The sequence below is a fragment of the Dasypus novemcinctus genome, chromosome X, assembly GCF_030445035.2.
Source record: "Dasypus novemcinctus isolate mDasNov1 chromosome X, mDasNov1.1.hap2, whole genome shotgun sequence".
Lineage (NCBI taxonomy): Eukaryota > Metazoa > Chordata > Mammalia > Cingulata > Dasypodidae > Dasypus > Dasypus novemcinctus.
This window is the reverse complement of record NC_080704.1, coordinates 117,845,419-117,860,731: the sequence shown is the minus strand read 5'-3', so window position 1 is coordinate 117,860,731 and position 15,313 is coordinate 117,845,419. Positions and strand designations below refer to the sequence as shown.

At 40.1% G+C, this 15,313-nt stretch overlaps 1 pseudogene; it reads left to right on the top strand.

The window, feature by feature from the left end:
• Positions 1–9,523: 9,523 nt before the first annotated feature.
• LOC101411438 (protein archease pseudogene) lies at positions 9,524–10,603 on the top strand (annotated as a pseudogene).
• The last annotated feature ends 4,710 nt before the right edge of the window (positions 10,604–15,313 follow it).

The window sequence follows — 15,313 nt, the reverse complement described above, 5'->3', positions numbered from 1 at the left end:
AAGACATATATCAGAGGGATCTGATGTGGCTCAGTGTTTGAGTACCGGCTTCCCACATAAGAGGTCCCAGGTTCAATCCCTGGTCCCAGTACCTAAAAAAAAAAAAGACCTACATTAGAGCACATAGGACTGGCAGAAAGAATATTTCATAAAGAGAAAGGGGGAATTTGGATCCAGGTAAACAGCAGAACTCCTAAGGTCATTAGTACATGTCCAGAACAAGATATATGCTCAGAAAAGAACAGAGAAGTTCTTGCCTTTTCACCTCAGGCTATTCTCTTTTTTTTGGTCTTTATTTATTTTTTTAATGTTACATTCAAAAAATATGAGGTCCCCATATACCCCCCAACCCCCTCACCCCACTCTTCCCATAACAACAACCTCTTCCATCATCATGGGGCATTCATTGCACTTGATGAATACATCTCTGAGCACTGCTATACCACATGGTCAATGGTTCACATTATAGTTTACACTCTTCCCCAGTCCACCCAGTGGGCCATGGGAGGTCATACAATGTCTGGTAACGTCCCTGCAGTACCACCCAGGACAGCTCCAAGTCCTGAAAATGCCCCCAGATCACATGTCTTCTTCTCACTCCCTACCCTCAACAGGTACCATGGCCACTTTCTCCATATCAATGTTATATTTTCTTCGATTACTAATCACAATAGTTCATGAATAGAACATCAGTAAGTCCACTCTAATCCATACTCTATTCCTCCATCCTGTGGACCCTGGAATGGTTGTGTCCACTCCACACCTATATCAAGATGGGGCTTAGACTCCACATGGATGATGGATGCAATTCTCATGCTTTCAGTTGTAAACACTCTTGGTTCCCTGGTATGATGGTTGACATTCTTCAACTCCCTGTTAGCTGGCCGGGGCAAGTCCGATAAACCAGAGGTTAGGAGTTACAAGTCTGTTGAGGCTCAGGGCCTGGCTACCAAATGGACAGTCCAGAGATTCAGGTCCCCTGGGTATACACTAAACCCCAGCACCAACCACAGGTCTGGTAAAAGTAACAGGAGAGGCTTGTGAACAAAGATCACATCTGAGTCCAGCTCCATCACACAGAAACACAAACTCCAAAGTAGGGCCAACTGACATGGCACTGAACTCCGTCTACCATGACAAGAGAACCTGTGGGTATCTGTAGCCCTCAGAAGAACCAATACCTGGGGTTGTATCTATTTTATCTGTCTTTGGGACCAAACAGAAATAGTAGAGTTAAAAACCACAATAACTGAAATAAAAAATTCCTTAGAGGGGTTAATTTGCAGATTTGAGCTAGTGGAAGACAGAATCAGTGAACAAAAAACAATACAGTTGAAAGCATTCAGGCTTCGGAATAGAAAGAAAGAAGAATGAAAAAAGTGAACTGCACCTAAATGATCTGTGAAACAACATGAAGCTTACAAATGTATGCATTTTGGGAGTCTCAGAAGGGAAAAAAAAAAAAAAAAGAAAGAGGCAGAAAGAATATTTGAAAAAACAATGGCAGAAATTTGGAAGAAAAATCCCCAAATTTAATGACAGCATTGGTTCATCCTTGAGATACAAACAGGACCCTCCTGGCTAAGTTCTAGATCCCACATTAGCTAAATAGTCATAGTTAAAGGTCTTGTCTCGGTGGATCACTCCAGATATCTCTGTGAGAATTTGCAATATTGGTTAGTGCTGCTTAATTTTGTCTCCTAAAATACTGGTTCTATTTTCTAAGTGAAAAAAGGACCCGGAAAGCAACCAAGTTACTGGAACAACTGGGAGTCACATGGGGTGGGTTGAGGTGCCCTGGAGCCTAGAAAGTACCTGAGTTGGGTCAGGAATCAAAAGTATGCCAAATGGCCTTGTAACAGAGTTAAGCAGAAATGTATACTTGTCAGAGAAGCAGCTGACTGTTCCAACCCCCACCCTCTACCTCCAGCCTTCACCTTGGCATTTCTTTATCTGCAATTTTCTGTGCCAGCTCAACCTACTCCTTTATTATAAAAGAGGAATAATAAAGCTACACTTGAATGGCACAGATCATTAACTGATTCTTACCCCATATCAAGCAAACAAACATGCTTCTCAGTGAGGAAACAAACATTCTTCTCAGTAAGGCAGAACTAGTAAAAGTTTTTCCTCTTGCTTTTCTGGTCTGTCCAGTCTATAGGTCACACTGTAGGTAGTTTGGAACATGGATGGGAGATCTGAAGAGCTTGCCTCTGGCTTCACTGTTGTGCTGAGTTTCCTTTCACTGTGGTGAACTGGATTGACTTCTTTATTTTTTTCGATTTGATCTGGTAAAGCTATAAGTTTCATATTCCAAATTTACTTCTAGGCATTGCAAAGTTGATCTCTGTGTGATTATATTGGAAATACTATCTATTGAGACAGGCAAATCAAAATTTCTCAGATTAATTTTTTTTTTAACAGAGGAAATACATTCAATGCATTTCAGGGCATGTTGTAAATTCAGGGCTTCAAAAGGTGGTATGTTTTATTTCTCTCTGTATTAAACAATTATGAAGCCTCATGATTACTCACTGATGGGGAGAAGAGGGCCTAAGGACTATACAAATGGAAGATTTATTGCATTGTTAAATTAAAGAAAGCTGAGTTATGAGTAAGACATGTTTCCCCCAGAAACCAGGCCATCTGGTAGTCCTTGACTGGAGAGAAAAAGAAACAAAGAATATTAATTATCAGGTCTTTGTTAAAAATTAAAAGTCATTCTTACTTCTTATCTAATGAGTAAAACTTGGTGTATCTTTACTTCAAATATAAACCACCAATGCCTGTTTCAATGTCCTGAATTTTGTGAGAGGAATGGGAAAGAATCTTGTATTAACAATTGAAGTAAAATTGCTGTCCTGCTACTCCCACCTTCTTGCAGTGGGCTTATCATGCATCAGCATTGAAATGGTCCAATTCATGGTAGGAAGACTTATCTCTAAACTGTGCACGCTGTAGCCTTATATTTGAATTCAATTAAAAGGACAATGAGAAATACTGGAAGAATTGTTTAAGGGAAACCTGTATTTGATAAGTCAGAATCAAATGTCCTTGATGAGGCAAAAAAATTCCTTATGTCTTTTTATAAAATGGTACAGTATGAAACGGGCACTAATTAATTAGAACACCTTGGTTCTGATCCAGTAGAGTCTTTGGATAGCTCACACCACAGTGAGAGAATACTTAGCTAAAGTATCTTTGTAACCTAGAACTGCCGAGCAAGCTGTAAGTGCCACTAATATTCCCATGACATTGAAGCCTCATCTACACCCTGAATTCCAAATGCCGTAGATGACTTTGTTCCTCCTACCACTTGATATCATTTTTTTTTTTGGTGGTAGCTGGTGTGGTTCATTCATTTATGCTCTACGCTAAGTGACATTTAGTTGCATGGGAGTCTTCCCTTGTTAACATGTGAAAATGTCCTAAACTTTTATGTCTTTGTTTCTTTACTTTTAACTGCATATACCTTCTCAGCAAGGAAAAGCCAATGGGTTTGATATTTCTCTCTCTCTTCTTTTTGTTCTAAACCTCCAACCAGGTCTTTGAGCAGTCACTGCTTTCCTGGATTCCTCATGATTCTTTATTTTTTTTAAAGATTTATTTATTTCTCTCCCCATCCCCCCATCCCCCCCCCCCATCCTGGGTTGTCTGTTCGCTGCGTGTTCTTCTTTGTCCGCTTCTGTTGTTGTTAGCAGCACGGGAATCTGTGTTTCTTTTTATTGCATCATTTTGTTGTGTCAGTTCTCTGTGTGTGTGGTGCCACTCGTGGGCAGGCTGCACTTTCTTTCGCGCTGGGTGGCTCTCCTTACGGGGCACACTCCTTGCGCATGGGGCTCCCCTACGCGGGGGACACCCCTGCGTGGCATGGCACTCGTACGCATCAGCACTGCACATGGGCCAGCTGCACATGGGTCAAGAAGGCCCGGGGTTTGAACCACGGACCTCCCATGTGGTAGACGGACGCCCTCCCCACTGGGCCAAGTCCGCTTCCCCCTCATGATTCTTAAACTAGCCTTAGTGCAGGGTGAACTCTCTTGATGGACTAACCATGTTATAAAGGGTTTTGAAACCTTACTTCACTTACAGAGGAAATTGCAGAGTCTCCTAAGTCATTTGTGAATCCAAGGATTTGGGATAAGTATACTCAAATGGTCTAAAAATAGTTCCTGGGTCAAGCAGATGTTAGCTGTCTTGCTACTTGAATATAAAGAGGAAATATTTGTTATACTCAACATATGCATAATGCTTTATAGTTTTTGGTGTGTTTCAACATTGTTTCATTATTTCCTCTTACTCTGTGAGATGAGGGAATAGATATACCCATAAGGAAACTGAGCTCAGAAGGAGGGTAAATAACTTCCTCTAGTCTAGTGTATTATTTCCAAACTCTTTCAGCTAGAGGAGTAATGTTAGCACAAAAGGGAATTTATTCATTCACACAACTGGGTGACAGCTGAGAGAAGTGAAGGGAGGAAGAACTGGCAGGAACCAGGGTCTCAGAGATTAGAAGAAGGGCTTGACGTTGCCAGAACTTTCTCTCTACTCATCTTTATTTCTTTTTATCACTGCTTGTCTTCATTCTGTATATATGCTTTCTCTACAACAAAGGAAAGATGTTTATTCACACCCCCAATCATATACCTTTATGACTCATGATCAAACTGAGGGAGGCTACATTTACTTCAGACAATTTTGGGGAAGGACTCCAATTCACTCAATTTACAGCATGAACTCCTTTCCTTGGATCAATCACTGCTTTCAGTGAGATGCACTTCTATGATTGGTCCAGGCCAGGATCATATACCCACCCTTTTAGTTGGGGTAAGGATGAGGATGAGGATGGGGCACTGCAATTGTCTGCCTCACCAGGAAGACAAAGAATGGGAAGAGAGCTCTCTAAAGGAAAGGGGATGATGTTACTGAGCAAAGAAGCTTGGGAAAGTAGGTTGGGTAGAAGAAAACACTACCACATCCCACTATGCTAAGATTCTAGAAAAGTAAGGTCTAGTGCTGCATTGCTCTTTCCAAAATACCATGTCAAGGGAGTGAGAAGAAACAAACTGGTTAAACACATACAGGAGTATTTAAGAAATTTTTGAAGGTTTAGAGGCTTTAGCTATTATTTTTGGCAAGTCGTGAAGAAGAGATAGATCTTGAGATATGAAAAGTCTGCTTACAACACATAATTGAAAAGAGGAGAATTATACTTTGATAAGAGCTAGTAAAGTAGCCATTCTCAAATTTTTTGGTCTAAGAAGCCCTTTATTCTCTTAAATTTTATTGTGGACACCAAAGATCTTTTGTTTATGCATGTTATAAGTATAGACATTTATCGAATTAGAAATTAAAACCAAGGAAATTCTAAATATGTATTAATTTATATATAAATAAAATAATAAATCCATTGCATGTTAAAAACATTAACATTAAATTTTTATTGGGGTTTTATATATATATATATATATATATATATATATATATATATGGCAAAATATCCCATTTTAACCATTTTAGCTGTACAACACAGTAATATTAATTACATCCACAATGTTGTGCTACCATAACCACCATCTATTACCTAAACTTTTTCATCACCCCAAACAGAAAGTAAACCCATTAAGCAATAATTCTTCATTCCGTCCTCCTCCTGCCTCCTTATAACCTCCAATCTACTGTCTCTATGAATTAACTTATTCTAGATAAAAATTGAAATTTTAATGAAAAATGATTATAATTTATAATGCTTCATCAAGGATGTTCTTAAGTGAAATGGCATTTTTTTTTACTTCAACTCTGTGATGGTAAAGAAAAAACTACTAGTATAGTTGCTCTTGTTTTCATCCATGCTAAAGTACCAACAGCTTTAAACACCACTGATTTTTCACTAATACAAATGCTAACTCCCTGAAAAGGGCAAATAACATTTTAGTATTGTGAAAATACTTCCTTTCAACCTCCTGCCAGTGTCTTGGTGAATCCCAGGAATCTGCAGACTACACTTGGAGAACTAGAAGTACTGTAGTAGAGAAGATTCTTACAATCCTACACCAGTGCCTGTGGCTTGGTAAGTGCTTCACAGCTGTGTTTAATGAAGGAAAGAACAAATGGAGCACACTGTTCTCTTGTCACTTAAGACATACAAAGTCATTTGTGGTGAGGAGGGAGGTTGGTGGACCCACTGATGACCCTTGCATTGCTTAAATTCTTCTCATTCCCTTTTTTTCCCCCAGGTTATTTGCTTTCTGTGGTTACTAGTTAAATGGCTATTAGAACCCTGATAGACTAGGATAATTATTTAAAGCAGGGGTGGGCAAACACTGGCCTATTGGTCAAATCTGGCCCACAGTCTGTTTCTGTAAGGCAAGTTTTATTATTCATTTATCTATTGCCTCTGGCTACTTTTGCTGCCCAGCATCAGAACTGAGTAGACACAGCAGAGATCATCTGGCCTACAAAGCCTAAAATATTTCCTATCTGGTCCTTGACAGAAAAAGTTTGCCAACCTCTTATTTAGAGAAATGAGTGGTTTTTTTTTTTATCCCCCCTCTTTGCGGCATTTTTTTTTACTTGCTGTCTGCTTTCTGTGTCCATTCGCTATGCGTTCTTCTGTGTCTATATTTTTATTTATTTATTTATCCCCCCTTGTGGCTTGCTTGTTGTCTGCTCTCTGCATCCATTCACTGTACATTCTTCTGCGTTTTTGCTTGTCTACCTTTTCGTTGCATCACCTTGCTGAGTCAACTCTCCCCAGTGCTTTGCAGGCTGGAGGCAATCTGTGGTACTTGCGGGCTGGCAGCTCTCTCTACAGCGTGTGGGCGAGCCTGCCTTCACAGGAAGGCCCCGGGACTCAAACCCAGGGACTCCCATATGGTAGATGGGAGCCCAACTGATTGAGCCACAGCCACTTCCCTGGGTGGGTTTTTTCTTTTTAAAGATTTATTTATTTATTTATCTCCCCTTCCCCACCCCCCACCCCAGTTGTCTGTTCTCTGTGTCTATTTGCTGCATCGTCTTCTTTGTCCAATTCTGTTGTTGTCAGCAGCGCGGGAATCTGTGTTTCTTTTGTTGCATCATCTTGTTGTGTCAGCTCTCCGTTTGTGTGGCGCCATTCCTAAGCAGGCTTCACTTTTTTTCCCTCTGGGCGGCTCTCCTTATGGGGCGCACTCCTTGCGCGTGGGGCCCCCCTACACGGGGGACACACCTGCGTAGCATAGCACTCCTTACGTGCATCAGCCCTGCACATAGGCCAGCTCCATATGGGTCAAGGAGGCCAGGAGTTTGAACGGCGGACCTCCCAAGTGGTAGATGGATGCCCTAACCACTGGGCCAAGTCTGCTTCCCAGTGGGTGGGTTTTTTAAAACCCCTGTACCTGTGTTTAATTTCTAACATATTGTGGAACTTCCTAGGTACACACTTTTTTTTTCTTTTTTTTCTTTTTTTTAATTGACTTTGTAATAATATTACATTAAAAATATATATGTGAGGTCCCATTCAACCCCACCCCCCCACCCCACCTCTCCCTCCCCCAGCAACACTCGTTCCCATCATCATGACACATCCATTGGATTTGGTAAGTACATCTTTGGGCACCTCTGCACCTCATAGTCAATGGTCCACATCATGGGCTAGGTACACACTTATAATGATCACTGTATTGTTTAGCACCAAAAAGACATTGGACAACTGACAGTCTTTCCACACAATTTTCACATGCAGATAGATGTTATTTTATTTGTAATCATAGTTGCAGCAAATCAAGCCTGTGATTGTTTGAGTCTCTTGCATAATAAGAGTTAACATTTATAAAGCCTTTTCTGTATACCAGGCTTAGTTCTAAGCACCTTTCATGAATGATCTCATTTATTCCTCATAACAACTCTATGGTGTACAAACCATTATTATTGCTGGTTTGCAGGCTCAGAGAGTTTTGAGCAGGAATTTGAATTGGAGGACTCCCCCTCCAGAAAGAACCTGGCCTCTTAATCACTCCACTATCCTGCAGGTTGGAAGATTTCACTTAAAAAGAGCCTTCCCACCCTGATGTCTAAATGCCAAGGCAGATTATGTGCTATTGTTTCTAGTGGGACCAGTTAGATTTTTGAGGTTTTGGAAGGAAGATTTAGAAAGGATTTTAAATTCTCAGTACTCGGCTGAGTGCCAGACACATAAGATTCAATCAATAAATGCCTGTATTGTTGTGGTGGTGAGATGAAGTTAAGGAAGAAGAGGATGAAGACAAGAAATTCTCTACCAGTAGTTTCACCTCATTTCCTCTCTCCTATGAGTGATGACATAGATCCAAGTATTGGTTTCACAGTTTAGGGATCTGTTTACCTTTGAGCATGTGAGAGGAAGTAGAAATATCTCAATACTTTGATTACTTCTTTGTAAGTAACATGGAAGCTATAAGCAATTAGTAATTAATTAACTATGGTACTAAATCAACAAGCCATACTCTATAAAGTTTAAAAATAATGTAAACACATCTTATTAAATAAGTGTGACTACAAGTATAATCTGTCATTGAGTTTTCTGATATGATTTAATAGATTCATCAGAACATTTCTTTAATGGCTATGTCCATAGCTAATACTTATCTCTGTTGTTTTTATTTCTATATGTTGTTCCTTGTTCTAATGGACTTCATTAGTTCAGTGAGGAACTCTAACAAACCATCTCCTACTCCCATAAAGTGTTCATATGTTCTCAGATACAGAATCATTTAAAATATCCTCAATGCCCAGATTCCAAGAAAAGTGAGATTCCCCCACTCAACAGATAAGCCATTTTTTGCTTCAGCTTATGTACAAAGTTTTGCTTTTACCTTCTGGAGTGATAACTGTATCATTTGAGGTCAACATTTGACTGTGGTAAATTTTGGGGTCCTCTATTCTCTGGTTTGTGCTTCAATGAACTAACATTGTTTCATTAGTAGTACACTAGTACATTGTTACACTAGTAGTGTGGTTATCTTCCAAGATTTGGTTATTGGTGAATCTATACTGACAATTCATGTTCATTATAGTTTGTAGCTGACCCCAACATACTTAATTTGGTAAGGTAATGAGTTTAAGGGACATCTAGATGAAATGTCCATTTCCTACCTACAGCCTTATATTGTTTTAGTGATACGGGAATTTCTGACCGCAAGAATATACAAGGCAGCTAGATTTATTCAAAAGTTGCCATAGTCCAGTACTCCTGAAAAAAATTGAGGACTTCTGTTAAGTCAAAATACCATGTGCAGTCTTGATGTTCCTCTCCACAGTTTTGCAATCTGCCAAAAGATAATGATCCCAGAAGCCTCTTGCTGCTTAGGGTGCATCCCATTCTAATTCCTTGAGTACATGGTTATAAGGTGCTGTATTAGGAGGAATTTTGTCAGCCAGAGGAGCAGTGGGAATGTGATCCTTTACTCATTTATTCGACAGCTACTTATAGAGTACCTATTATGTGCCAGGCACTGTTCTAAGTGCCAGGGATACAGCAGTACAAAAAAAAAATAAACAGAGTAGAATGTGGGATCATGGCGCAGCCTGAGGAAGACGTGAGAGACTACAATTTGACTGAGGAGCAAAAGGCAGTCAAGGTCAAGTATCCTCCAGTCAGTCGGAAGCACAAGTGTAAGTAGGTGCCTCTCCTCTCTCCAGATTTGGATCATACAGCCGATGTCCAGTTACACACATGGGGAGATACTTTGGAGGAAGCATTTGAGCAGTGTGCAATGGCCATGTTTGGTTACATGACAGATACTGGAACTGTTGAGTCCCTTCAAACAGTAGAAGTAGAAACCCAAGGAGATGACTTACGGTCTCTTCTTTTCCACTTTTTGGATGAGTGGCTTTATAAATTCAGTGCTGATGAGTTCTTTATACCCCAGGAAGTGAAAGTACTCAGTATTGATCAAAGAAATTTCAAATTACGGTCAATTGGGTGGGGAGAAGAGTTTTCATTGTCCAAGCACCCCAGGGAACTGAAGTCAAGGCAATAACATATTCAGCAATGCAGATCTATAGTGAAGAGAAGCCAGAAGTTTTTGTCATCATTGACATTTAAGATACAAAGAAAAGACTCCTATGAAGAACTATTTCCCTTCCTTTTGGGAGGAGACCATGATTTAACTTCTACATTATCTGTTGACATATGGAAACTTGCAGAACAGAAATTTTTTTACTTAGTACAGCTTTCAGAGATGGACAATCAGGGCACAGCTGTGGTCTGTATTACCCAAATATTCAAACTTTAAAGACTTCTTCAGGTGGTAATTATAGTCCCTTATTTATTAATTTCCTGGTGTGGCAACACGTTCCTCACATCCTTGTATTGGAAATCGAACCCTCCAGCCTAATCCCAAAAGGGATCACTGATGTAAGCAGCAGCCCAGGAGACTCCTTATCCCTGTGGGAACCAGACCCAGGACCCAGGTCCATCTGCCAGCACTCAAGCATCAGCCTGTTACTCTGAAGCCTCTATCAAATCCAGTTTGATAAAAAGAATAGTTTGAGAAAAATTTCTACACCTAGAATTTTGCTTTTCAAGTCAATTAAAACATCTATTTTCTATATGTACATTAAAAGAGATTGCTGTGAGGCAGAAAAAAAATAAAAATAAACAAAACTCCCTGCTCCCATGAAGCTTACATGCTTGTCAAGAGAAAGACAGAAAAACAAATATAGGATGTCAGGTGGTGATAAGGGCTATAATGAAGAATAATAAAGTCAGGAAGATGTCAAATCTCAGGGGTGTATGCTACTTTAGATGGGGGTAGTTAGGGTAGTAAGATAGAGTAGTTAGAGAAGATCTCCACATCCATCAAGCCCTGAATGAAGTGAGAAATATCAAGGGGAATTGTATTCAGGTGCATAGCAGCAATGTAAAGGCCTTGGGGGGAATTCAGAGCTTGGGTTACTCAGGGAACTGCAAGAAGGCCATTAGGGCTGAAGCTTTGTGAAGGAAGGGAGAGCAGTACAAGATGAGGTCGAAGAAATAGCCAGAACTAGATAATTTAGGATCTAATAAGTTAAGTCAAGGCCTTTGAACTCATATCATGATAAAAGCTAAACTTGGTTTTACCTTTTTGTTTGTTTTAGAGTTTTGTTTGCAAACTAGACCATTGATTAACCTAACAATAATGCTTTATTTCAATATTTTTATATTTAATTGCTAATTTGGAAATAAGAAATTTAGAAGAGGAATTGATACATGTGTGGGGTAACAAAATTGTGTCATATTCAAGACAGGCTAACCCCCAGTGGATGATTTATTTTTTGCATGATAATGTCTGACATTTTCAAAATGCTTTCAGATCTGTGATCTCATTCAGGACCTCATAACCCCAAGAGATAGGGGGCAAAGGTGGTGTTACTGATATTGATACAGAGGAAGTTTATATGATAAACCCAAAGTTAAATTACTGTATGAGGAACAGAGTCAGTATCAGAACAGGAGATTCTTGAAAGAATAAACTACCCCCACATCACCCACTAAAAAGATTATTGTTAGTGTTTGAATCAGAGGTCAAAAAAATGTTGAATCCCCAAATTATCATCTTGTTCCTCCCTCCCAGCTCCCAAGGGCATAAAAATACGCACTACAAAATTGAGCTAACAAAGGAAAAAACTGCACCCTCCCCTCCACGGCAGGGTCATTGACTAGTAGCCTATATACCTTGAAAACATAGTTTTACTTTCAGAGAATAGCTAGGCATATAGGACCCCAACCACCTTGAAGATCACAATAGTAGTAAGGGCCACCTCCTCTCCCAGCCTGGCAGAAACCCTTCTGGAAAAGTACAGCAGCTCTTTCTGAGTCTCACATTTCTAAGAATAAGGTTCAACATTTTAACAAGTTAAACTTCTGGCACCGTAGTCTAAATTTACAGTATATTTACTAGCATCTTTCTAATGACATTTGGTAAAAAGTAAAAGTACCCTCTCATAAAAGTGGCATGATTATTTCAACAAATGGAATGCTGATTTAAAGAGAGGAGAGTTATTTTTTGAAAGTTACCAAGTAATTGTGTGGCAAAAGAAAGAATTCAGGATTTCCTCATTTCAGTAGTATAGAAATAATCTATGTATTGAATTTCAGTAGCGTAGAAATAATCTATGTGTTGTCATTACAAATGTTAGTGTTTCCTGAGGTCCAGTTCTTAATCTCACCCATCTCGCTCTACACTCTGTTCCCCAGGCTAGTTCATCCATCCCCTTAGTTATCACTTGCATACAGACAATCTCCCCAATCTGTATTTCCAACTCAGAACTCTTATCTGACCATCAGATCAATATATCCAACTACTTCCTTGTCCTCTCCAGGAGGTCTGAAAAACCCCTCAAATTCAACTTACTACCCAAAACTGGTCTTACAACCTTCCCTATCTCATTGGATTCCCTACCATTCTATGCAGTTGTGTTTAAGGGTCTTTTAATACTTCCTTTTTCTCCCCCTTCCCCATATCCTATTTTTCATCAAATTCTATTTATTTTACTTCCTAAAGATCTCCAGAATCCATCTAATTATTTCCATCTCCATTACCACCATCCTACCATCACCTCTCTCCTGGACTACCACCAGAGTGGTCTTTTCATAATAAACACCATGTCATCCTCATGATTAAAACTTGTATGGTTTCCCATTACTCTTTTTTTTTAAGATTTATTATTTATTTATTTATCTCCCCTTCCACCCCCCCCCCCCAGGTGTCTGCTATCTGTGTCCATTTGCTGTGTGTTCTTCTGTGACCGTTTCTATCCTTATCAGTGGCACCGGGAATCTGTGTTTCTTTTTGTTGCGTCATCTTGTGTGTCAGCTCTCCGTGTGTGTGGTGCCATTCTTGGGCAGGCTGCACTTTCTTTCACGCTGGGCAGCTCTCCTTATGGGGTGCACTCCTTGTGCATGGGGCTCCCCTACACGGGGGACCCCCTGCATGGCAGGGCACTCCTTGCGCGCATCAGCACTGCACATGGGCCAGCTTCACACGGGTCAAGGAGGCCCGGGGTTTGAACCACAGACCTCCCATGTGGCAGGGGGACGCCCTATCCATTGGGCCAAGTCCGCTTCCCCATTAATCTTATAATAAACATAAACCTCCTTAATGTAGCATACAAGGCCCTGCATGATCTGTCATGTACTTAATTCTCCAGCCTCATCTCAAACCCTCTCACTTTCCACATTATAGCCAATTTGTCTTTTTTTAAGTTCTTCATGTCACCTTTGTCCCTCCTGCCATGGAGTCTTGTAGCAGTTTGATATTATTTAGGAATTCCAAAAATAGATAGTGGATTATGTTTGTAAACTGGTCTGTTTCTCTGGTTATATTACCTTCAGAGATTTCACTTTTACTTGATTAAATTATGATTAAAGCTTTGATTGGGCCATGTCAGTAGGACATGGAGTCCTCCCCTCCCCCTTGGTGGGTGGAGCTCACAGCAAAAACAGAGGAGAAAGTTTGAGTTTTGATGCTGGAGCCCTGGGAAGTAAACACAGAGGAGAAGAACACAGAAGAATAGAGATGGCTCCATAGACAGGACAGAGGCCCTGGGAAGTGAGAAAGTCTGGTAATCTCTAACTGACCTTGTGGAGAGAATGGAGGAGCTGAGCCCAGAAAGAAATGAGCCCCGAGTTTAAAGACAAGCCTTAGGCTAAGCTACAGCTGAGGATAAAAAGAGTGGGAACCACGGAGCCTTAGGAGGAAGAGGAAGGCCGAAGCTTTGCAGAGACCAGCAGCCATTTTGCTCATAACATGTGGCACCAGACTTTAATGAGGGAAGTAACATGCTTTATGGCTTTGTGACTATAAGCTTCTACCCCAAATAAATACCCTTTATAAAAGCCAACAGAGTTCTAGTACTTTGCCTCAGCACCCCTTTTGGCTGACTAATGCAGGGCCCTTGCATATTTTGCATATTTTCGCTGTTTTACTTTGTCACCTAATTCTTATGCACCCTTCAAATGAGTAACTCCCTCAGAGTAGCCTTCCTTGAACCGCCTGACTAGGTCAGCTATTGCTGTTATAAAGCATTTTAGCACCGTCTACTCTAATTGCAGCACTTGTCACAGTTCTGTTTTACATTTGTTAGTGTGATTACTTGATCATTGTCTGTTTTCACCTACTAGATGTCTGGCACATAGTAGACTCTTCGTATTTTGAAATACATGTTGAGTGATTGTCTCAGGATGTTTAAGTATATTGGGTCAGGAATTCTGTCCCTGAGGAAAGAATACTTGACCTATTCAGTTTTGTTTTTTCCTTTAACCATTGTAAACCACTGACTGGATTCCATAACCATACCCAAGTTCAAATAGTTGCCTATGTTTTGTAACCATATGTTCCATGATAACAAAAAATAGACCCAGTTATGGCTCCCATAAACTTAAGTACCGATGTAACAAGAGGTATAGATATAGTTTTGCAACTGGAATTCCCAATGTCTACCATTGTAAAGAATGTCACATTAGTGCCATTGTAATTATTCAATTGTTAACATTTTGTCCATTTTGTTTTTCATGCCACCTTTCAATGTAGATGTCATTCTGCAATTCTTAGATAAACATTTAAAAAACAAGGAAATGTAATCTGATCTGTGTTGAAGAATAAATTTCTTATTGAATTATTGGCAGGACAGAAAGTTAGGCACTTAAATGTGCTGTACAACTGATCAATAGCTATTCTTCTCCCCAAGCAAAGTTTAAGTTTTCTGTAAGAAACTGACTTCTGCTTCAATGGGTGGAGCAATAACAGTTTGCTTTCATGAACACAGGCACTACACACCACCCCAAGCCATTCCTTTTTATATTTACATTGCTCCATATCAGCAGCACCTTCTCCCCTTGTATTATTAAAAGATGACACTGTTGGCAGAGTCCTCCACATGAGGAAGAGTGGTGATCAAGTCTCATTAGTTATTCAGTCACCTCTGTACTGCTGTGTGTAAGGAGGTCTAGATGTCATTGCTGTGGCCTTTCAAGGTTTACAGTTCTAAAGATCTATTCCTAGTTGCAGCCTGCCTCTCCCAAACTTCCCAAACTGAATGAATCTTCTGCTTCATTCAGACAGTTCCTTGACTCTCCCCAACATGTGTTGTTCATTCCCTGTCTCTACCTTCACTCTTACTGTTTCTTCTTCCAACAAAGCACTCTCTCATCCTCTCTGCCCACCTCAGTTTCCATCCAGCTCAAATCCGATTTTGTCTGTGAAACTCTTGACTGCTCTGGCCTTTACAGACCACTCCCTTTTTTAACTTGTTCTTCCATTTCTAATCTGTACCACAGCATTGAGTCCAATTATTCTGTTTTACAGTTTCTCCT